The sequence below is a fragment of the Dermacentor albipictus genome, chromosome 4 (assembly GCF_038994185.2).
Source record: "Dermacentor albipictus isolate Rhodes 1998 colony chromosome 4, USDA_Dalb.pri_finalv2, whole genome shotgun sequence".
NCBI lineage: Eukaryota > Metazoa > Arthropoda > Arachnida > Ixodida > Ixodidae > Dermacentor > Dermacentor albipictus.
Window position 1 is genome coordinate 104,490,163 of NC_091824.1, and position 24,522 is coordinate 104,514,684.

General features: G+C 46.4%; 2 protein-coding genes across 8 annotated transcripts in view; one reads left to right on the forward strand and one right to left on the reverse strand.

Moving 5' to 3' along the window:
- The window catches only part of LOC139059209 (beta-mannosidase-like), a 335,938-nt gene that overhangs the window by 74,952 nt on the left and 236,464 nt on the right, over positions 1 to 24,522 (forward strand). For all 7 annotated transcript variants that reach the window (XM_070537314.1, XM_070537322.1, XM_070537318.1 and 4 more), the window contains exon 2: positions 11,505 to 11,768. The gene's annotated coding sequence lies outside the window, so the exon portion shown is untranslated. The remainder of the gene's footprint in view (positions 1 to 11,504; positions 11,769 to 24,522) is intronic.
- Positions 1 to 24,522, reverse strand: part of LOC139059210 (uncharacterized) — a 173,937-nt gene that overhangs the window by 50,738 nt on the left and 98,677 nt on the right. The window lies entirely within an intron of this gene.

Here is a 24,522-nt window from a genome sequence, read left to right on the forward strand (position 1 = left end):
AAGAAATGATTTTATTTGCAGTGAATTATAAACACACACTCACAAACACACACGCACGCACGCACGCACGCACGCACACACACACACACACACACACACACACACACACGCACGCACGCACGCACGCACGCACGCACGCACGCACGCTCGCTCGCTCGCTCGCTCACTCACTCACTCACTCACACTCACTCACTCACTCACTCACTCACTCACTCACTCACTCACTCACTCACTCACTCACTCACTCACTCACTCACTCACTCACTCACTCACTCACTCACTCACTCACTCACTCACTCACTCACTCACTCACTCACTCACTCACTCACTCACTCACTCACTCACTCACTTCGGCATCTTCTGGTGCAACTGCGAATGGAAACGCACCAAGCGTGGAAACGCGCTTCTCGCTGGAAACGCGCTTTCTCGCTCGCGAGAAAGGCTGTTCTATGCCGCTTGTCGAAGCATGCATCAGTGGCGTAATGGCTTCAATACCAGGCTGGTGTGCTAGAGGTCCTGTGTTTAAATCCTGCCATCGGACGATTTGAATGATGTTTTTACTGAATAATTTATAACGCCGTACTTTGGTGAAAGTGATGAGTTTGCAAAGTCGTAAAGCCGCTTGAAGCAAAAAAGACAAAGTTTAGGCAAACCATGTGCTACCCATGATTCCCATGCTAGCTGAGTCGCCCTGCTCGCAGCTCTCGTGGACACTAGCGCCACATTTCTCTCTAGTAATTATAGTATGAATGTCGGCCACATTTCGATGGGGCGAAATACGAAAACACCCGGGTACTTACGTTTAGGTGCAAGTTAAAGAACCCCAGATTGCCAAAATTTCCGGAGTCCTCCACTACGGCGTGCCTCACGATCAGGAAGTGGTTTTAGCACGTAATACCCAATAATTTAATTTTAAATCTAAGTACACGGGTGTCTTCGTATTTCGTCCCCATCGAAATGCAGCCGCCATGGCCGGGATTCGATCCCACGACCTCGTGCTTAGCAGCCCAATACCATATACCACTGAGCAACCACGGCGGGCGTATACTTAGATTTAGGCGCACGTTAAAGACGCCTAGGTGGTTCAAATTTCCGGAGTCCCCCACTACGGCCAGCTTCACAATCAGATCGTAGTTTTTGTTAAAACTGCATATCTTTTTTTTAAATAATTATATGAAACTGTTACGCTTGAAACGACAAACTCGTAAATTACTCCTTCGCTACACCATTCCTAGATGATGCCACCATGCCTTTAAGCATGTTCAGCGTTAGAGGCCAGATACCTATGAAAAAGTGCCGGGAACTTCGCAATCAAGCTTCGTTATAAGAACTGTTGGCGTTCGGCGTAGAAATGTGCCCCCTTCATTCGGATCGCTTGAAAGCGTGTGTAATTGGCATCGGCGCCTTTGTATCGGCCCTAAAAGTTCGATCACCATGGACTAATCATAGACCACATCGATAATGGCTTTGACTTTGCTGATGACTTTGCTGATGACTTTGCTTTCTAATAGCAGACGTTGATCATGGCGAAGGGTTCTAGAGTTTCACTTGCGAGCGGGCAAAATATTGTTTCATAAAAAGACAGAACTGCGACATCTTGCCGGGATACTGTATATATGAGAAAATTAGATATTTAAATAATGCACAGAACGTCACGATGACAGAAAGACATCACAAAATGGAATAAAGTAACATATACTCAGCCGCGAAATGGCGCAGTAGGGAAACTTTATATATTAAAGCAAATGTCATAAATGCTACGATTGTTCTTAAGTCAGAATGTCACGAGATGATGGGTACTGCTGCTTCAAAAAAAAAAAGAAGAAGAAAAGAAAACGGAATGCAACATGCGATGCCACACAGGCCGGAAAGAAACGTTACATTAACTTGCTGTAGTAATACTGGAGCACCTGCATTGTGTGCCGGGACCCGTATACACCTAAAGCACTTAACAGCTGGTAGCGTGAATCGTAGAAGCATGCACCTACCAATCATGGTAGGGAACATACTATTATAGAAGGGGACTGGCAAATGGACAAACGCTACTTATGAAGGAGAAATGTTTCCAGTACCGATCCTGAATGCTTGTTCGCGTGCGACCAGTAGGGTAAACGCATTTATAATGGGCAGTAGTTTACGAAATCGCTCCCTGAAAAAATGCAGCAACGTGAAGACACCAAAGAGAGATGACGATATAATGATTTCTCCGTGCATTCATTTTCTTGCGATCAGCGTTCGGGACTTGGTTCTGGTGCGCAATGTTTATTCACTTTGCGCACGCTACTTCTTACAACAAACATCTACGATACGTTCTACGCGGCCACTTCGCAGCCTCGACATCGTGTTTTGTTTTCGTTTGCTACTTTAATAATGATACCAATCGCAGTAGTTATGAGCAGGCAGTAGCAAATTCTGACTGGGAGCTTAGTTACCACTGTCATTGAAAAGAAACGCGTACAAACGTTGCATTTTATCGGTGCATTATATGGGGCCGAAACTTGGAGGTTAACAAAGACGATCAACAACAGGTTAAGCACCGCAGAGAGAGCGATGGAACGAAAAATGTTAGGCGCAGCATTAAGAGGCATGAGGAGAGCGATGTAGATCAGAGAGCAGAAGGGGGTAGCCGGTATTCTAGATGACGTTCTAGTATTCTAGTTGTTGATGTTCTAGTACTCTAGCTGGGAAGGCCATGTAACGCGTAGGGCAGATAACCGGTGGACAATTAGGGTTACAAAAGATGAGCCAAGGGAAGGCAAGCGCTTTCGAGGACAGCAGAAAGTTTGGTGGGGTGATAAAATTAGGAAATTTGCAGGTGCAAGTTGAAATCAGCAAGCGCAAGACAAGGGTAATTGGAGATATCTGGGAGAGACCTTCGTTCTGCATTAAGCATAAAAATAGGCTGGTGATGATGACGATGACGAATAATAATAATAATAATAATAATAATAATAATAATAATAATAATAATAATAATAATAATAATAATAATAATAATAATAGTGTTCAACTAACAGATGACAATGCCGATGCGGTACCTTCGATATTGACGATACAAAGTGTACCGCCAGACACAGGAAAACTCGCGTCCGTGTGCATTATCTAGACTGCTCTGTCTGCAGCTCGCTAGTCTGTTACTAATCGCGATTGGCAGGCAACAGCGACTCCAGCCAAAGTGCACCGCTACACATTAAAAAGCGGCTAATAAAAGCAGCAGCCCTACAGCGCAATTCTTTGACAGCCACGTCTTGGTATTGCAGCCCATAATTTGATTTTCTTACCTTCGTTTCTGATATTTGCTTCGAAGGCAGAGTGCTTGTTACGATGCCATTAATTAGGAGCGCAGTGTTTCAACTCTCCCGAATTCTCGCTTAGTCCTCGAAAGACTTTAGCCTCGTTTCCTCGGGAAATGGTATAAATCACGAAAAAAAGAAAAACGACAACTGAGCAAATAATAAATGACAAGAGAACGTGCAAACAAAGCGCCTAATTGGAACCGGCACCGTACGTTGACGCCAAGCGCAGTTCCAGAAAGATACACAAATTTTTAAACAGAGGCGTAAATTGTTGCTGTCACCCAATGTTGTTTAGAACTAACGCAACCCATCAGGTTCGTCTCGAGATGATGCGGCTGGTGTTAGAAAAGTACGACATGGTATTCTTGGAGGAGTTTGTGAAGAGGAACGAAAGAAATATAGAAGGAAGGGATGTTAACCAGGATAGCACCTGGTTGGCTACACTGCGCAGTGGGAAGGAGAAAGGAGAATGAAAATACGGCTGAGAGAGAGAGAGAGGAGGGGAACCGTTGAATGTGTGCACGAGCGCGGACGGCGCCATGTAGTCGAAGGTGCTTGTACAAGTTAGTCGTAAGGAGTTTCTCCAGCGAGAGAGAGAGAGAGAGAGGATAAGGGCATAATTCCCTACGGAGACCTAGTTTCCTCAGGAGCCCCCACACAGCCAGCAACGACGAGGACGGCGACAACAGCAACAGAGCAAGTTCGTGTTTTTTCGCAGCTGCGTTTGTCACTCCGTCGCGCAGCGCTCGAGCCGACTGTTGGTGGCACGCCAAGTGCGACAGTAGTGACACACCGTGGAGAACACACGCGGCTGCACCTTCCCGAAAGGATTGTGCACCTAAAACCACACTCGGCGTACTCCGCCGTCCCGCGGGAGCTCCGCGCGATTAAGTTACGAAGGCCCGAAGGAACGACTTTCTTTTTTTTTTCTTTCTTGAGACGGACTCGGGGCTCTGCCGTGTACAGCCGCCCAGCCGCTGAAATGCTGGCAAGCTCCGACGTACTCTAGCTCAGATTGGAGGCTGCGGAGTCTGAATTTTTAAGAACGTTACCATCTTTCCTTTCTTTCTTCATTTGGGGGGAGAGGGGGTGGGGAGGATGAGGAACAACGTTTAACAACAACACACTGGGAGCAGCGAAATGAAAAAAAAAAAAGAAGGAAGGATGGAAGTAATCCACTTGTTTTTTTGCGAAGGCGCTTCTGACCAATATCGAAGGCCCTTTTTATGTCGTGGGCGTGGCGACTGCCTTGCTGTGCACTAAAGAAGAGCTGTGAAGGCCGCCATGAATGCCGAAGCAGAGCCTCGCAGCCATCTTTTTTTCTTTTCCGCTTTGCAGTGAATAATTAAAATATTATTCAGTGCTTCGAGGAGTAAGCGAGAGAGCATTTTTCTATATTGAAGACTGTCTGGACCTGACAAATCAGTTCGCGCGCGCGTCAGCTTAAAAATTAACGCACTGAGACTCCCTTTCCCAATTTCCTGTGCTCAGGAATCCACGGCGTTGCGATTTCGGGCTCTGAAATGTCGAGACGCGAAGCTGGCTGTTCTGACTTGTTCTGTGACCAAGGGTTGTGACACGGCGCTGTTGATATTGGTGCAAAATGTAATTATGGTGCTGGTACGCTTCAACTCTCATGAAATGAGAGGAGAAAACTGAAGTTTGCAAGAACATTCCAATAAAATAATGTATCTCAATATTAAGGTATTAATTTCATTACTATATAATAATGTCTTGAAATATCGCAAGGGAACCGCATTGTAAGCGCGTTGCTACTGCTTTAATTAAAATTGTCGAGCTGTTCTACAGTTAACTCTCCTTACACACTTTTCTTGTACAAACGCTCTAGAAGGAACACTAAAATAATGTTTACATTCACAAATCTTTACTCGTGTTCTGCAATTCTATTTTTTTCTTTTTTTTCGCATGCTTGAGGCAAGATAACCAAATCAAAAGAAACTACACACAGCCCAAGCGGAGCAACATTGTCTTAATGTCTGAGGATCAACAGAAAGAGAATAGAGCTTCGCTCCAGTTACTCGTAGCTTTTCGGAGGCGTACGAAGGTTGTCGTTGTAATCTCGCGACACATTTACGATTGAAAGTCGGGTCACGTCTGGCAACCGCGTTCCGTGGCGTTGAACAATCACACGAGCAGGTCTATTGAGCGTGAAGTCCTGTATGCCTTAGTTAAATGAGGGCGCTAGAGACGGATGCAATACTTATACGAAAAGTTTCTGGCCATAAAATACGGCTCTTCTTTTTTCTCTATCCAAAATAGCGCTTTCCTAATCCTTCACTTGAGGCAGCAAATACATGCAAGGCAAGTTAACGGGTATGTCAGATGAAAAGCAAAATTGAAACTGGAATAAATGAAAAATGACACAATCGTACGAAAAAAAAAAAATGCGGCTCACACTTAAAACAATAGCAGGATTTGCAATATCGCAATACATAGTCATGAGCATCTCTAATTCAAAACGTAAATGGATTGCATAGTTACGCGCATAGCAACGCGTAAGTAAAAAGAAAGGTGAAGATCAATTAAAAAAGGCAGTCACTACTAAAGCTTCCTCCAACAAAAGTTCTGGATAATAAACAGCACGAGCGCGTGAAAAGTGTGCCACCCGGTGTGCAGGGGTTGTGCCATTTCATAATTTTTGATATCTGTATTCACTGTACAGCTGAAATTGTGTCCTGCAGGATGCGCAGTGCGAGAGCCATAACTATTTCTATTGTTCTTCGGAATAATGATTACGGACGTTCAATGTCGCTTACTGATGATTATGCTACACAACTCCCCCCCTCTCCGCTCCTCCCCCCCACGCACTTTTTGCGTAATGCATCGATAGGATGTGCATTAAGTATTCATAAATGACATGACGATGAGCGGAGTGAAAGAAGGAAGTACGCTAGAAGCGTAATTTCATAGCCACCTCTCGCGCTAATGCAAAGATAAATTGCTGCAAGAACACAGGCCGATGGATTTTCCTTCCTTGAGCGCGGGTGCTTCGACAAGGTGTAGCGCGGCAAGGTATAGCACTTTAATTCAATTACGTATAGTGGCCATCACTACAAAATTACAGCTTTTCTTTTACAAAATGAAATAATCGGTGCACGCCCCCCTTATTATCTTTGTTCCAATAGAAGCATGTAGCGCATAGCAAAAATCTAATAGGATGAGGAAAACAAAGTTTCAGAACGCGTGCTTCCGTAACCTTGACAAGAGCAACAGTCCTCACTCAGACCATCGTTTTTAACGCGTTGCGGCATTGATGTTGCTTAAGTACTTCTGAAACTTTAAAGTGCTGTAGTTTCGCAAACGCACTGGAGAAGCTAATAAATAACAGAAGGAACAAACACCATGATCATCAGCTTCTGCATTCGGCCGCATGTATATAGTGTTCAAAACAAAAAAATAATCATAGTATATAGATAACCAAAAAAGCCGTAATATAGTCTCAAGAGGGTGAATTACACGAAACCAACAAGAGAAAGGTCCAGCAGGAACCACTCTGCTGCGCGATTTCACATACGTCACAAAAAGAAAAAAGGAAGAAAGAAAAGGTTTTGTAATGGCAGCGGCATAAAAAAGTCCGAAGAAAGAGGACATATTGCAGCGGATGCTATTGCACGCTGGTCACCCCTGCATCTCGCAAATGGTTGCTTAGCAGTCCTGCATCGGCACACAATTATTCGCTTATTGAAGATAGCTGTATACATAACCGGTGTTCTCTCACTACAGCACATCGACCTCGACGTCGCTGATAGGGTGAATCGACCACGAGGTGACATTGAGCCCCTACCCTCCAGGTCCTCTTCAGAGTCCATTCAGCTGCCTGCGCGCGTGCGTGCATTTTGGGTGCGCACGTGTAAAAGCGTTGAACCGGTCGTGCCGCGGTGTTTCCTCATTCGTCCATCGCAGTGTACGCGAACCCGCGCCGCATACCTCCATCACCTCGATCCGTGCTGCTACCGTGAGCTAACACCCGGCACACCTTGCTGTCACCTCTCGACTCCCGCAGCTTGTATGCATATTGCATGAGCGCGCCCTTGAGAGCGAGCACCCACAACGTGCCCTAATGCATGCTGATCGTCGCGCCTCCTGTACGCACGCGTGCACTTCCGTCGTCGTCGTCGTACGTCTACTTTTCTTTTTCGCTCGTGTTACTATTGCGTCTTTAGTTCTTGCACTCAAACTCTCTGTTTCTTTTTTTTATAGACGATAGTATGCGGTAGTTGGCCCCTCCGTGTAGATCAGGATGTTCAGACCTCCCGCGGTAGTGTTGCTCGGTCTTCTTTACTTGATTCTCTTTCTTTGGTGTCGTACTTAGTGGTCCTCCTTCATATGCAATGCGATGCTACCTTGTTTAGGAGCAGGCTCTTACAGCCGCTGTATTTATTTATTTCGTGGCAGCCGTTCTTGTCTCGAAGACGAGCAGAACAAGACGCTACGAGCGTGGAGCTGCTCGCAGCGTGCAGAGGTATGGTTTGTGTTGGTTAGGTTAAGCATTGCTCTAGCTGGTTCGCGTTAAATAGCAGCATTCTCATTTTTTATGGACGAAAGCGCAGTATGGGTTCTACGAAGCTGCGTTAGATCCGTGGACGGCCATTCTAAGTCCCCACTCGTAACTATAGGCTCGTGGCTGACTTTAGGCGATGTTCCAGCTTTTGACAGAAATATTTCGTTCATGCTTACTTTCATTTTTACAAAGTCTTTGAGAACGTATCAAGAAGGAGTATGACAGGAAATTTTTTGGATGCGTTCTGTGAGCACTAAACACAGAGAAGAAATGTGATATACGATGTGCGGGTAGTGCAGATACCCAACCAAAAGCTTTTTAAGGAATACTTACGCCAGACTCTGCGTGTACAATATCTGAAGTTGTTAATACTAGCGTTAACGATCCTACACGTTTCAGAAAATTTGTAGTACTTTCGCCTTGCGTCACCTACGCTCTCTTTGCCAGCAAGGCATGCTATTTCGTCAAAATGCGCTTCGTCTTTTTTCACATCGACACCACAAGTGTTTCCCGAACGACCGGGCCAACGCTTTGCTACTTCTCAAGAACGGCGCGTTTTATGCAGGCGTCTCAAGCTATAGGAGCATCAGATGAAGCTAAATAAAGCAAACAACTTGTAAAGTAGCCATTTATGTATATAAAAGAAATCATCTCAATGTCTCTTTCTTTATGCTTTCTTTCTTTTCTTTTCTCTCTTCCTTCTTTTCTTTTCTTGTATAGAAACGACTACTTAATGTATCGATAGCGTTTTTTTTTTTCTTGAATAACAAAACGCGCAAGGAATTCTCCAACCTACGACATCACCATTATTATCTATGTTGTCTGTCCTGCTTTTTGACACTCGAAATGATGAAAACAAGCTAAAAAAACGAAGAAAGGAAACGATAAATTTGGGCGTCTCTATATATGTCATTGATGTGTGCAGCTCCCATGCATGTTTCGCAATACTAAATCAGGAATTCAAGGGAAGCGAGAGAAAGAGACATAGTGAAAAAAGCACCAGCGTAACTTATTTTAGCGAAATGTCTTCGTCTCTTCTGGTTCTTTTTACTCCTCCGCTTTGCCGTCAAGCTCGTGAACGGAGGTCGTGACTTATTTGCAGCTACGCCAGCTCGACCTTGCGTCGAATGACCCCGGGGAATCATTACGGAGAAATGCGTTTACTACAGAACCATCGTTATAGTTACATATGCGCATATACTGTGGGACCCGGGCATTCATTACAAGCGCTAGAAAATCCAAACAAGCACTGCCACTATAACGTAACAGGCACGGAGAAATGCAAAAGCAAAACTTGCTTGCAGAAATAGCCGACATTTTTTTTTTTTAATCAGGAGACACGGTGAGGCGTTTGCGAGGCGTTTCTGTATAGAATATTCTGCGGCTACGAAGAGCCCAGGGTTAAGCAACATGCGCACTGTGAGAAGGCGTTCGCGTCTCTTCTTGATCGCGTATTTTTCTAAACAATAAATTAGTTTAGCAATATCTCGTTACATCAATACGCAACGCCATGTGCAATCGCATGGTCGAATATTCATGAATGACGCGTTGTTCGCCATATACATATGTTAAAGCATGTCACTTGGACTTCCAAGTACCCATGATAGTTATGGAACAATTTCCCGCTGAGAAAGCGATGTTAATTATTTGTTAGCTAAGTAATAGGGGAAAAACATGGAAGGCGCGGAGAAACCAATCAGTTGGGCGCTATCGATGACATGTTAAATCATTTTAGCCTTTAGCGAAAGAGGTTATAAAAGCCACTCATTATTGCGAATTCACACATATCAGCGGCACGCCTGTGCACATTAATTGTCGGACTTTTCGCATTTTCTCCCCTGTCCTGTTTATGGCCCCTCAACCTTTGTGCTATGTCACACATAGAGCCCATATAACCCCGTTTATTTTATTCTTTTCCTTCCTATCTTCCTCTCGTAACGTGAACAGGAATTTTGCGAGAGCGAAGGATAAAAGGCACCTCGGTATGTAGCCAGCAAGAGCTGTCTTCGTCTAATTAATGTTTCCACTAGAACACTTGTCTACGTCACGACTAGGCGAAGTCAAGCCAAGACGGATAGAAGCCCTCTCCTAAAAACAATTACACAGAAGTGAAGCGTCCTCACTCTTGCTCGCATATATGCCCTGCGTATGTCGCCGTAGCCCAAGCACCACTTTGCCTATGCAGCGCCTCCTTTATGGCCTATACCTTTTATGTCGCGGCGCAAGCGTCATGCTAAAGAAAAAGTTACACACAATGCTTAAACTAGCACTAATCCCGTCATACATATATTGTGTATCATTGTGTACGAAGCGTAGCACGTAAATAGGTGCCGTACGATGAGAGTGTCGAGCTGTGCGGCCCTCTTTCAATTCGCAATCAACGCTGCCCGGGTTTTACCTCTTGTAATGGTCCTGTGACATTTTCTTGCTTTCTTTCCCCTTACCCATTCCCACAATGTATAGGGTAGGAACACAAAAGCAACCTGATTAACGTCCCTTTCTGTTCGCTTCACTCTCTCTTTCTTCGGAAGCAGGAATGCAACATGTCATTCTTGCATATATCTTGCTCCAACCGTGAAGTTAGTCGTTTATGGAGTTCTTCGGCGAGTTGGACCAAACCAGTACGGTAGGAAACACGAAAAAAGTTGGTCGTAGCTTTTGTATTTATTATGCCATCTTTCCAGAGCGGAGACGCTTCTCAGCGCATTTTTCGCACTGCAAGTTATTTTCCTCCGGCCCTTTTCGAGCATCCCAGAAGCAGATGCACGTGGTGTCTCGCAATATTGCTGCACCCGTTTGTAACCAGACTCGGACGCACTGCGCGAACCTCGCAATTCCCAGTGTATCGTATATGCTGCGCTGAGTTTCATGTCTGAGTACATTGATTTAAGCCCGCGAAACTTAAGCCATAAGCTATAGCATTTCTGATTTACATCATCAAACAAACTACTAATCAGTTTTTTAGTTTACTAATTATGTCATTACCCTAATTCCATTTCACTCTTGTTGTTTTTCTTACTACAACTTCATGGCCAGAAATAAATGTTGGCTAGTTCTAATTTTCCTTCATTTGGGTGAATACGTTTGGGCATTGCGTGGTTAAGCTGTCTCAGAAAAAGGATGTGGCAATGGGATCGTGACGCTTTATCGGATTACGAGTTCTTATAGATAGTTAAGTTGTGCACACGCACAATTTTGAGGCCATGGCAAGAGTGATCGCCGTTAAAGAGAAGTACGGGGTATTGCGTGGTAAAATCGTGATCGGATTACGAGGTACACCGTATACTGGGGAACTCCGGAATAATTTTGACTCCTTGAGGTTCTTTAACGCACTCCTAAATGTAAGTGCACAAGCAGTACATTTCTCCCCCCAGAAAAAAATGTTACCTTCGCGACGGATATCGAACCCGGGACCTCGAGCTCAGCAGCGCAACGCCATAGCCACATGAATACCGCGGCAGGTACCGCCGTTTTGACGCTTGTGCTGCCTTAACATACGGCTATGTGCCGCCTCGGCTTCGCGTTTCCTACATGTCGCCTTCCCCACATGGCATACGATCTGCCCGAGAACTGGCCCACAGCGACCGTCAAAAGCAATAACAGACAAGAAAGCTAGCGAAAAATGAAGACAAAATAAAAGCGCGGGCTGTCTTTTCTGAGCAGCCGGTTCTTGCTCCTGCTTGCAGAGGACAACAGTTGAAGAAGCGAAGCCGAGATAGCGGGCAGCCTTCCCCCTTTGACTCCCCCCTTCGGCGACCGGGCGTTCGCCGGAGGGACAAGTCCCTGGGCCGGGCTTCTTCTGGTTTGTCCCGGAGGGCCTAACAAGCTCTCCCACGTGCGCCGCCGGCATCTTCGCGAGGGCGGCCCTTCAGAAATCAATGAAGCTGCGCTGCCGCCCGCCTTGTGGGAACCGACTCGCACGGCCTCCGACGCTGCCACAGCCGTTTGTAGTGAGTTATTGACCTTTTTCTATTCTCGCTTAGCGCTTACGGTGCCCCCATGCTTATTGCGCTGGACAAAGAAATCCACGCGGAGCTGGCTCCGCATAAGGCAACTGCAGGGCGCTCTGCAAATTCCGCCGTTTTATCGGAGGAGTGCGATTACCGGTCAGAGGCCTCCGATTCGGTTGGGCGGCATGCGCGTTTCTAAAAGGCGACGTCGTGAGTGAAGGGCGCTGTTTCAGCGTCTCGGTGTGTGTGTGTGTTGTAAGATTAGAAGGATAAGGGCACGGGCGGTTGAAGTACCGGATTCAATAGTTGGCGTTGTTGTTTGCGGGACAACGGCATTCGTTCCTCTAGTGGAAACGCATGGAGCACCTTCAAGGATGACCCTGGAGTTTGCTTTTTAATGTTATCTTTTTTTTTTGCTGTGATGCAACTCAGACATGCAAAGAGTTTAAGTGCAATGAGCTTGTTCATATGCACCGCGAGTTTGCGAAATGACTTGTTATACATATATCTTCTTTGGCTTGGTTGTGTTATCAGCATGAGTGTAAAGCAGTCTCAGATCTTCTTCATTGCGTGTGTGCACAAATCTTCCAGACCGCAATCCCATTTTCTGATATTCCTGGCCTTTTATTTCTAACACTATATACAATTTAACATGAGTGATTAGCTTGCGCTACATTACTGCGAGGAAAGATAATGAGCTGCAAATAGCGCACTGATTCGGGAGGTCAGGCACTTGCTCGTGGTATCTGCCATCGTACGTGTACTAATTTGCAATGTACGCAATCTGAAGCATTGCGATCGACAAGGGGAGAGGGGGAGCCCACTTAGCGCTGTTTAAACAGTTCGCTGAAAGAACGCGGTATAAGCCGTGACGCGTTAACGATTGCGAGCTGTAGAGTTTCGCTAGCGGTCGACATTATACACGAAGAGCTACACGTGACAGGGGTTGATATTAAACGGCCTGTCACGATATGCGGCACAGACAGCGTAGAAAGAAAGGTCAGCGTAAGAGGGTACTCGAGAGAGAGAGGCATGTGGCAATTTCTATTCCGATTCTTTTTCTAAGACCAGCACTTCTGTCTCCGTAGAGCTGCGTATTTATTGCTGGCTCTGCTGCCACTCGTATAGCGAGGTCTGTACGCGATTGCCTCGAAATGGACCGGAACCTCGATCTCTTTACTTTTCCTTCACTGCGAGCACGCGGGGTCAAGTGCGGAGATGAAACGTAGCAAAGGCAGCTGGGGTCTCTTTTGATCTGGCAGTGTGTTCGCAGAACTGCTTGTACGATGTTCCAGATGTATCGTAATCTTGCCTTCCCTCGACTTTCTTAAGAGTTGAAATAAGAGCTGAAAGAAGAAAGCATGAAAGAAGAGAAACATGACCGTCGTAACCGTCCTAAAGAAACAGAAAAAAAAGGTCATGGAACTTTATCCAACGCAAGACTTTTGCATGAGACCTTTTTTTCACTTAATCTATGAATAAAGTTGGCGTCAGAACTCAGGACAACTGATACGTAGTGGTTCACCCAGTACTAATTTTACTGTCAGCTGTCCTGGATAATTCAGATCCATGGAGTGATGAATCAATCGGTTAATCACGCTGTAGACCTATGTTTGGGTTGTAAAAACGCGCTGTGTTTCAACTCTCTGGCTATGTGTTGAAACCTGAGCCGTATAACGTAAAACTGTTCCAACTTAATTTCTATTCCAATCTCCTGGCGTCAAGTTTACGCAACCGCCGCCGCAAACTAGCATAAGGGAGTGACCCGCGCACCGTTGTTTGAACTGCCCAATCAAACGTTCATCTCGTTTATAAGAGGTTCCTTTCGTTACCTTTCAAAGCAAAGTAGCGTTGCCGAACTCAACAAATTTTCCTTATCTAATTGGTTGACAAGAGGAGAGGAGCGCGCAGAAGTGGAGACGCCCCGGTGAGTCCGAGCTAGCGTAGTGGAAGTAGGTAAACGGCTAAGGAGGGCGGGGCCGGCGTCTGCGATTGGTCCACTTCCTCTTGCTTAGCTTGCGGTGGCTGGTTGAAAGTCGCAGTGACATACAATGGGGGATTTAAAGATGCCGCTCAACCAGACCCGAAACGAAGAAGAGTTGGAAAAGCGATATTGTATACGTGTCGCAAAGGTGTTCTTCTCTCGTTTCGTTTTGTTATGGAGGCGTCAGTATAACCATTTTTCTGTTTGTGCATTTAGCCTTAAATTTCACTCGCGGCACCTTTACCGTTCTAATGCTTAGTGAAGTAGACTAAGACAAAAAAATAATTTATGAGTAGCTTCGAAAATGCGTCGACGTGAGCGTTGGCTGCCTATGCGGGATTACTATGCTTGCATGAAGCGGCGTGCGCAGTATTAATACGGCGAGAATGTGTCGATGTATGTTTACGAATGTCCGTAATGTACGCCGTGTAGGTTATAAACACGATTAAAGTAACAGTTAAATAGGAGCTTTCCGCGTTTCCTGTTGTTCCGAACGCACGCTTTTAATTCAGTCTCCATCGCGCTTCAAAAGCGATACTGTCACTTGTCTGGAGTATCGTGTGTACAGAGCTTATATTCCGCACACGGATGGCACCTTAATATTTGCACCGACAACTATTAGAGCTGTGGAAGTTATCAGCTCTATGGATTCCACGCGGGGATTTTTCGTCGGCGGTATTTGCGTCCGTGAAACTGTGCGTGTTTGGAGCGTTTCGCAGTTGTTGCCTCGATTTAGAATCTCGAGCACCCTGTGGGTCAAATCCCACTGTTTATGATTATCACTACGCGTAAATGCCGCAGGGTGCCTGCCCGGCACGCGCATCATGTCTCGCTGGACCGAGAATGGCTCGGTTCGCGCTATGCAATTACCGCTGCAAATCGCCCATATAGGTGCGGGTGTTCAACAACGTACTACATACGCGTGTGTACAAAGCGACAAAGGACATTCTAACACGAATTCATGTTCACAGAAATGACAAATTCATAAAAGTTTCGCAAAAGCGGGAAGTTTGTTTTCTCCCACAGAAAATGGCTTATCCAACGACGAAATTTTTACCAGACACGCGAACACGCCTTCAATGTCAAGCGCAATGCTCTAATTTAACGGTTCCAGTGAACGTCATAAACGTATCTTCACAGATAAGCATCAGGACGACACGGGCAAATTGTGGCAGGAAGGACCAGCAACACTCAAGCACATGCTGTGGGAGTGCAAAGTAGTTACAGGAAAGATGACAGTTGCTCCGGAGACCCTGTCATCGAGGTGGGCCGCCACTCTGCGCAGCTCAGACCTCGGAATCCAGACGTGGGCAGTCCAGCGATCCCGTGAGGTGGCGTTGAGGCGGGGCCTTGACGTTCCCCCGTGGGAGACCTGAGCCCGGGTCGCGTTAAGCCTTGCCGGACGTACAAGAAAGTTGTATTCATCCACCCAGTTAAAAGATTTCACGTTGGCGTTTGGTTTGTTCAGGATAGTAGCGTTGCTGCTATGGAAATCGGGGTGGTAAGATACGCTCAATTTGTCTCGGACACCCAGTCCAGCAACACGAGCAGCTTAGCTGTCTCCCACTAAATAGTAAGGCCCGCACTTACGACATAGTGTACAATATATACATTCCTCCGTAGAAGTTCATTGACTTCAGTGAAAAACAAACTGGTTTGCAAAGCCAGAAACTAAATACACTCCTTCATTACAAAGTGCGCTGGCTGTAGCACACAACCCAACACGCGTGACGGTATAAACCGACGAGCTTATCGCGGAGTCAAAAGAAATCTTCAGGTGCATAGGGGCGCCAGAAAAGAAAAAAACTCCAAATGATCGTCAGTGATTCCGAGTGTTTAAGCCTTATAAACCTTCGCGTTCCTCCATGCGGGTGCCGCCGTACGAGTCAACGCGTGAAGAAGGATTGACAGAACGTTCACGAGGCGGCGATGGCGTCAGCGAAGCCGGGCGGGCGAGGACTGGCGCTGACCACATCAGCGATGCCGGCGATGCTTCCTGCTGCGCGAGCCCGCGCCCTGGAAAGTTGATGCGGCCCTGTTTATCGCAGGCTTTCCCCCGCTCCTTAGCGATCCCTTCACACATTTGTCTTTCATGCCTTCTCGCTCGCCTCCCTCTCTCTTTCCTTCTCCTAAAGGACGAGGAAAGGAACGGGCCGCCGGCGCTTGATGAGGATCGCAGAAAAGAGGCTACTTTTCGTTTTCCCATCTGTATCTCACTTCTTCTTTCCTTCTGTTGATTATTTCTACTCTGCGTCTCAGGTTAGTCCGGCTATCGCGGAGCTCTCGCTCCGTTGAAAGAAAGAGAGAAATAAGTAAGGGACGAAGGGAATGAAGCTACAAAACACTCGGAGATTACCGAAGAGAAGCAGAAATAGAACGGAGAGAGCTCCGATTGCGTATGAGACGGGCGCCTGAGCACTTTCTCGGCGTGGGCTCGGGTTCACACTTCTTGACCGGTGCACCCTTACACCCACACCGATTTGAGTCGCGCTCGCGTCAGGGCGTCACCGAATGCACTCCTCGCGGGTAACGCAGTCAGGGCGCAGCCTCCCCCACGCTTCCCGAGCGCCGTTACCACTTGGTTTCGGAACATTGCGCGAGGGCTGCGGGCCTCGTGGTTCTTACGTTTCTTTCTTTCGTTTCTTTGCCCTTTGTCTGTCCCCCCGATTATCTCGAAGTTCCACGTCCGCGTCTACAGGATTGTTTGATCGGGATGATCCGGGCACTTTGCCCAGCGAAGACCTGTCTCCTAGCATTGTGATGCACCTTCGAGTGGAGACTAATGCGAACATTGTGTGCGCAGGCACCAGCTTCTGTTTTCATCGCTGCTAACGTCGAAAAGATGTCCTAAGGGCCGAACGCCAGATGCAATACCACATTCTAACGCCAGCACTTTCCGTTGTCGCATTGACCGGCAGCTCATTTGTTCGGCCGTCGTATACTATATCCCAAGGTGGCCGTTTTATTCGTCTCAGTGTCGGTGGACACGTCTGCGAGCACATTGTTGTGGGCTCCTGCATATGGGGTAATTTGGGGTAATTTGGGGTAAACTAAAGTAATGTTTAACAGTCTCGGAAGTGAACAGCAGTTTACAATAGGCAGCGAGGCACTGGAAGTTGTAAGGGAATACATCTACTTAGGGCAGGTAGTGACTGCGGATCCGGATCATGAGACAGAAATAATCAGAAGAATAAGAATGGGCTGGGGTGCGTTTGGCAGGCATTCTCAGATCATAAACAGCAGGTTGCCATTATCCCTCAAAAGAAAAGTGTTTAATAGCTGTGTCTTAACAGTACTCACCTACGGGGCAGAAACCTGGAGGCTTACGAAAAGGGTTCTACTTAAATTGAGGACGACGCAACGAGCTATGGAAAGAAGAATGATAGGTGTAACGTTAAGGGATAAGAAAAGAGCAGATTGGGTGAGGGAACAAACGCGAGTTAATGACATCTTAGTGGAAATCAAGAAAAAGAAATGGGCATGGGCAGGACATGTAATGAGGAGGGAAGATAACCGATGGTCATTAAGGGTTACGGACTGGATTGCAAGGGAAGGGAAGCGTAGCAGGGGACGGCAGAAAGTTAGGTGGGCGGATGAGATTAAGAAATTTGCAGGGACGGCATGGCCACAATTAGTACATGACCGGGGTTGTTGGAGAAATATGGGAGAGGCCTTTGCCCTGCAGTGGGCGTAACCAGGCTGATGATGATGATGATTTGCCCTGCAGTGGGCGTAACCAGGCTGATGATGATGATGATGATGATGCATTTGGGGTGTCTCGGACTAAGTATCTGCCGTTAGACTGGTAATTATACATATTAACAAGTTATGAGATTGAATCTCCTGAAACTGACAGTGTTGTTTACGAGGGAGGTCGTACTGGAGGAGCTCCCGATTACTTTTTTCCACCTTGGGTTGTTTAACGTGCAATCAAGGTACGTCACACAAGCGTTTCTGCATTCCTGCCTCATCGAATCGCTTCCGCCGCGGCCGGGAGCTGAACCCGCGACGTCGTGTATGACGCACGACGCCGGTTTTACTGAACGAACAGGTCGGGTTAAATACATTGTCACTAAACTCCCGGATTGGGTCATTTACGTACGTCGTGTTCGACGGAAGGATGGAAGGACTTGTCATGCGAAATTCAGCGTATCGCTGTCAAACGAAAAGATAAATGTCAAACTCTGGAGTTAAAACACCGTGATGTTAAAGTACCTCGGAAAGTGGCGCCTGCATCTCGACGGGTGGACGCATTGCTTTTGCGTGTGCGTGTGCGTGTGTGAGAGAGACAGAGATAGAGAAAGGGTCCTGGTACATATTGTGCCAGGTGTCGTCATGTTGCAATCCTGAGAAGGTATTCCCAAAGAATGTCGCCGCAATGTAGATCACCGTAAAACAAAACACGTCGTTGAGTTGTGTGATGACAACACGTAAATTTTTTTTTTCGGGAAATGGAAGTGACCTGCACTTACCTGAACAGAGCGAGAGGAACGATGGGAGTACAGCGCTATAGCAGCCAAACTTGCGTACAAGCTAGTTGCGTGGATCTCTTTATAAGCTTAGCAGCTCCATCACCGAATGTCGCCTCTTGCCGAAACTGTAGCTTAGCTTCAATACAGCCAATAAGAATTTATTAAACCGTTATAAAAGCCGACATGCCTCCATGAACGGGGCGCCGTTAAATGCCGTCTGGAGATATGGAATTGGTGACGACGCGATTCGTCATTCTCAGCGGCCACGCATGCCAACCGCTTTCGTGTACTTCGAGATGGTGATTGGCAGCGCGACCGCCAGACCTCTGACACATCACGCTGTCTACGTCAGGACTTCGTGGCTTCGCAATGGGGGCGCAATCACGAATTTCACAGCCCGTGCTTCTCGTGCAGGCTCTCGCCTAATAACGTAGCTTCTATATATGGCAGCGTGAATCGGCTACAGGGAGGTAAGCAAAACACGCTATGAGTGCATATATGCCATCACTTGCACGCTATTTACTTTCACATGGAATACGGATTGGAGAATTGCCACTAATTCCCCAAGCCCATGAGTGATACTGTGACTTTGTTTACAAACTCATTGTGGGGCGACTTGGATATGTCTGATATATATATATATATATATATATATATATATATATATATATATATATATATATTAAATTGTATTTTCTGCCAAGCGAGGAGGAGTAGCCTTCACCATTGTAGGGCGGCTGCATATTTTTCGTTGATTTTCATTTCAAGAAAAAGAATTACTCACGGGGTTGGGAGTCAGGGCGAATGAGTACATTGCCGCCTTAGCAAACCAGATGCTCTTCTGGGTGACCCCCCTGGCTTTCCTATCCTTGTTTTCTCTCTCTCTCTCTCTCTCCCTCTTGAGCCAACCTCTCCTTCCTGAAGAACAGGTATGCGTAGTGCCCCTTCCGGTGGCACTTGCTAGCCCGCTCCTTGCTTTATATTTTCCTCTTTGAACTGTGTGTATGTTTTGAAATAATAATAATAATAATAATAATAATAATAATAATAATAATAATAATAATAATAATAATAATAATAATAATAATAGTTACCTTCAATAAATCAATCAATGGTTTGTTATGGTGCCCAGCAACAGCTACGGAGCATTCATACTGGCACTAACATATATATATATATATATATATATATATATATATATATATATATATATATTCGCCTGACATTGTGGGTTTTATAATGAACAATAATGGTGATTATCCACATTTGGTGCGCCTCATGACTGGAGAAGACTTTCACGTCGACCTTTCATGCTTGCGTTACCAAATAAATTTTGTTTATTAAACGGAATTGACTGTTGCCGTCACTGAAGAATTATTTCCAGAACACTCTTTTGCGTATGGTTTAGACTTCGACTGAAGAACGCCGGACTGAAGGGAAAAAGAAGTGCGACTATACAGAGCATTAGTTTCTATTGTGGTATATTTCATGGCGGAGATATTGGTTTCTCGATTGTTCACGAAATTGCAGATGGACACTGACACCTTGGTCGTAGCTAAACCGAAGGGGCTCAGACTCTAACAAAAGGCGCCTCATGGCGCAATGTTCTTAAGTTGATGCCAATTTTCTTTACTTCACCTATCGGGCGTTCTGCAAGTTCTTGCTGCGGGCATCGGTGACAGGGAATTCCAAGTTCGTGCGGTAAAACTTGGCTTCCACTGATTCACTTCACGCGGCCCCCTTACATGCGACAGCTACGCTTCACAATGCACTGATTCTGCCGCTTCACCTCGGCTGAGTAGTTTCCTTCGCGTATTTCTTTCCACTGGTGGCACATTTAATCATCCCTAAAAGCATTTACTAGTTGTTCTCGAAAGGCAAGATAGGTGTGTTGCTTGGCTTTCAATCGCTGCTTAGAACAAACTTTCAATGAAACGTTACCTGGCTTCAAGAAAACTTCCAAGGGATAACTTCGTTTTCCTTGGGGTTTTCATCAGTATTATAGGAAATCGAACACAGCTTCGGTGCGGTCAGTAAAGTGCTTCGCGCTGATTTTTATTGCACTGTTGCTTCGCAGATTGCGGGATCGCTTTAAAGTTTTCTTTATCATGTTGGGCTAGTTTTGACGACTTTGCGCAGATACTAAATCACAAATGGACGGTGTCACAGAGATTGCTGAAGCTACTCGGGCACTATTGATTGATTCTTTACCATTTGTTTCTTGTTTTCTTCGATTTGACATTGACAAATTTTGGTCCTGTCAACTGTCAACATTTTTTACTGTTCTTTACTTACCAGCGCTATTTACCGCATCGTGCACCTTCAATAACGAACTGCCTCAACTGTAGTCGGGAATCCGGCCTTCGATGATAGCTGTGCTGAATCCGTCCTCATACAATGGTAAATTTTATGAAATGGAATCCCCATAATTTATTACCTTCTCTCAAGTATTGTTCGATAGTGCCGTTGTGGAGAGAGAGAGAGAAAGAAGTCATAAGGGAAAGGCTGGGAGGTTAACTAGGCTGAGCCCGGTAGGCTACCCTGCACTGACGAAGCGGGGAAGGGGATTGAAAGAGGAGAAGGAAGAAAGAAGGTCCCACAGTACGTAATGAAATGATTCGATGGCGAACAATCGCACACGGCCGTGGGAGGTGTTCACCACCTGGGACTTCACAAACAACGCGTACATTACGCCGAAAAAGAAAATGCAGGCAAGTAAGTGCAGGCCTGCATTGTTCATTTCAAGAATTCCATGGCCATAGTGATGGCAACCAGAACCAACTTGCTCTCATGCAGTGGCTGTATTCTCCATGGAGTGCTTTAAGGGGCACTTTCACGTGGCGTGACGCCTATCGTGAGGCCTCACTGAAGCGAAGGGTATCTTTTTTGATTAGCGCAGCCAATCAAGGTGCATGAAACTGATAGCCTAGAATGACATCAATTCGGAATATGTACCAAGTTGCTGCGCTTGTGTTGCATGCTATCCGCAGCTTTGAAACATCAAGAGCGACCCAGGAGCCCTAGAATGTTTACTCTGCGAAAAATCTATTGACATTTACCTATAATGTGCCTTTCTATAGCATTTTCTACTGTCCACAGGTAGTACATGTTGTTCTTGTAGGCGGTGTAAGCCAATATAATTACGTTTATGTTCGTGAGGCTGGAAGCTGTTTATTCAATCTGAAGAACCATGACCTTGCTTTTCCAAATTAATATCGCATGTATAGAAACCTGTGGGCTACGTACATGCCAAAACAAAATACCTACACAGAAGCACAGCTGTCCAAACAGTGTGCGTGGGCTGCGTGTGGTTTGTTTCTCTCTGCGTCTTCGCTCCTATCTTCTTCCTCTCCCTCCCTTAGTCCCCAGCGTAGAGCTACAGGCTAGGACACTCTACCTTGGTCGGCACTAAAATAACGAAACTTTGGTCGGCCTTGCTTTTAAACAAGTTCTCTCTATTTGTCCTCCTAAAATAAGGTAACGAGGGCGAGCAGCAAATTTTATTTCGCCTGTGTGGCCTGTAAACTTTTGAAAACGGGCGCGCTGCTTAAGTGCAAGCTCCTCTCTCTTTCCCTGAGAAACGCTCGTTCCCTGTTCTTCTATCGCGTCAGTCTGGTGTCGCCGACACTCCGCGCGCCACCGCTTTTGTGTCACGTGCACCCCGCGGCCGCGTCTCGGTCGTCGCTCTCTCAAAGGCGTCCTGCTGTCGTGTGACAACGACGACGCCCCGCACGTCGTGGCGGCCATTAGAGACGGCCAATTGAGACAAATTTGAATGGCGCGTGCCTCCCGGCGAAGCGGCATGCGCGGGCGCACGCGATGTGGGGAAGGTGTCGTACATCATCGTCGCGCGCCCTCCCCGCCCCGGTAGTTTCCTCAAGGCGCTGGGAGCTCGGCGCCCCCCTCCAAGGTGTTCCTTTTCTCGGCGCCAAAATTACGGAGTGATAAAAAAGCGAAAAAGCGAGGTTGCGATGTGAAAGCAGCGCCTAGGAGGTGCGGTGATTTGTGCGTGTTTGTGCGTGCTTGCATAAGGGAAAGAAAATGGGGAGGGCGAATCTTAAGGTAACACAAGAGGAGGACCATTAAACGGTCGCAGCCTTTGATGAGTGATGTGAGAGCGCGGCCTCATTAGCATAGACAAAGTGGCGGCACGCACGCCTCGGGCTGTGCGCGCAGCGACGAGGTTGTCGCCGTTATGCCCCGTTTCAGCTTTGCCTTTGTTTATTTTGTGTCTTATTCGTGTAGGGAGCCGAACGACAGCAGTACGCAAGATGGTAGCTTGAAAGAGGCGCAAAATGGTGGTGGAAAGCGTCTGCACTCCACGTGCGTTGAGCTTGTCTACGCCTGTGCGCAGATATTCAATAGGGCCAGGAAACCGCTTATTTTAAAAGTCACGCTTCTCTTTGCGAACCTCCCGGGGTTTCACTATCGTGGGAGCTGCGGTCTGGCTGTTCTCTTGCCGAATAGGTCAACCAATCGCAGCAGAGCACGTGCGCCGCACGAGCCGCTGGGTTCCTTGCACCATCGTCAGACGGCGATCAAAAAAAAGAGGAACCAGAAAGCTCGCCTTCTTGCATCTGCAGCTGTGCGGGCGGAAGTAAATGCGTATTGCGGATATAATGGATGCAAATAGCGCTACGTACGCATGCGCATGCTGCTTCTGAAACCATGATGTGTTCAAGGTGTCCGTCGTACTTGCTAGTATTAGGAACTCTGCCTAACAAAAGGCTCGGTATAATCTGTGTGCGCCCACGCTTGTCTTTGTGTGTGCGCGTGCGTGTGCGTGCGTGCATGCGTGTACTCGGGCTTCGACTCTTTATGCGCTTACACAAAACTTTGCTATATATAGATTCCTACTCGCTGGATGTGATGCAATTATTTTTTTCTTTATCAGTATGTAAATTCTTTTGTGATGATGATATGCGGTGAGAACTCAACGCAAGGAACTTTTCATATGCGAACTAAGGAAAACAGATGCTTTTTGGAAGCATTTGAGGTTGGTGTTGGTAGAGTAGTTGGAGGGCTTAGCCTCAAAATGCAGAAAGAGTGGGAACAGCGCGAGAAACGACAACGGCGACAAGGAAGACAGCATACCGGCCCTAGCCAAGAAATGCTTTTTGTTTATTTTGTGGCGCAACCGTCGACCAGTTGGTTCACCTTGTACTAGTCCAAAGTCACGCCGTTTTGAATTTTTAACCCGGAATCGCTCTGCTTGAACGCTTCTTGCATAGACACAGATGAGAGTCATCAAGGGTCAAGCAGACAGGTGTCAGAACGGAAAGCTACCGGTAGGTGCGACACAACTTTGCCATAGCTCTGGAAACAGCTGCCATACTATACAGATATGACAGCGTCAGAGCGCCGATTGTACAGCAGAACAAAGAGTTATGTCAATGAAGAGCAAGTTCAAAGAGTTTAAAAACTGGTCACTGGGATTTATAGCAGGTAAATATGCCGGAGTGAAAGCACAAAAAAGTCATACCGCTATACGTTAGCGAAGAAGCACGTTATCGCTATTTCGTATCTCTCCGGGGAAAATGGCGACAACGAGCACGTGTCGAAGGGAGATCAGTTTTCATCAGTAAATGCAATCTTGAGATTGATGACAACTGCCCAAAGAAGATTCTTCTTGGAGGGGGGGGGGGCAGGGGGGAGGACTTTGTGCCAGCTAAATGTTTGCTGGATGTCTTCTTTTCAGGACCGAGTATGATATCCCATAAAAGAATAGGAACAGCTGGCGAAATTTCATGATGCCAACTTTACCGTATTTACCTGCGATAAATAGACTCTCCCCCAAGTCACAAAGCGCGATGCAGCTGAAGCCTGTGGGACGTGTACGCTGTGGCTACGACTGTTTCCTTGAAAACAACACTGCTGCATTGATATTTTGCAGCGTATCGTAAGAAATTATGTACTGTGCTCAAAAATTGAAACGCGAATGAATAGGAAACTACTACAATGCGTTCTTTCGTATTCAGGTTCACTTGCACTTGTAACATCAGCTTAACTCCGACTCCAAAACATACACTTGGGACTGCTGTGTGCTCAGAAACCGGCTTTTGTTACTGCCTATTTCTAATTTCTGTCTTTTCTCTTACGTTGTACTATTATCTGCTACGTTTTCGATTTGGCCTGACCATTAGGACGTGTAATGTCGTTGTCTCTGGCGACCTTTGGCGTAACGTCGTCCTAACATATGCTAGCGGGAACCTTTATCTTAAAGTCAAAATAAAGTTATGATTGATTGATTGATTGACTGATTGATTGATTGATTGATTGATTGATTGGTTGATTGATT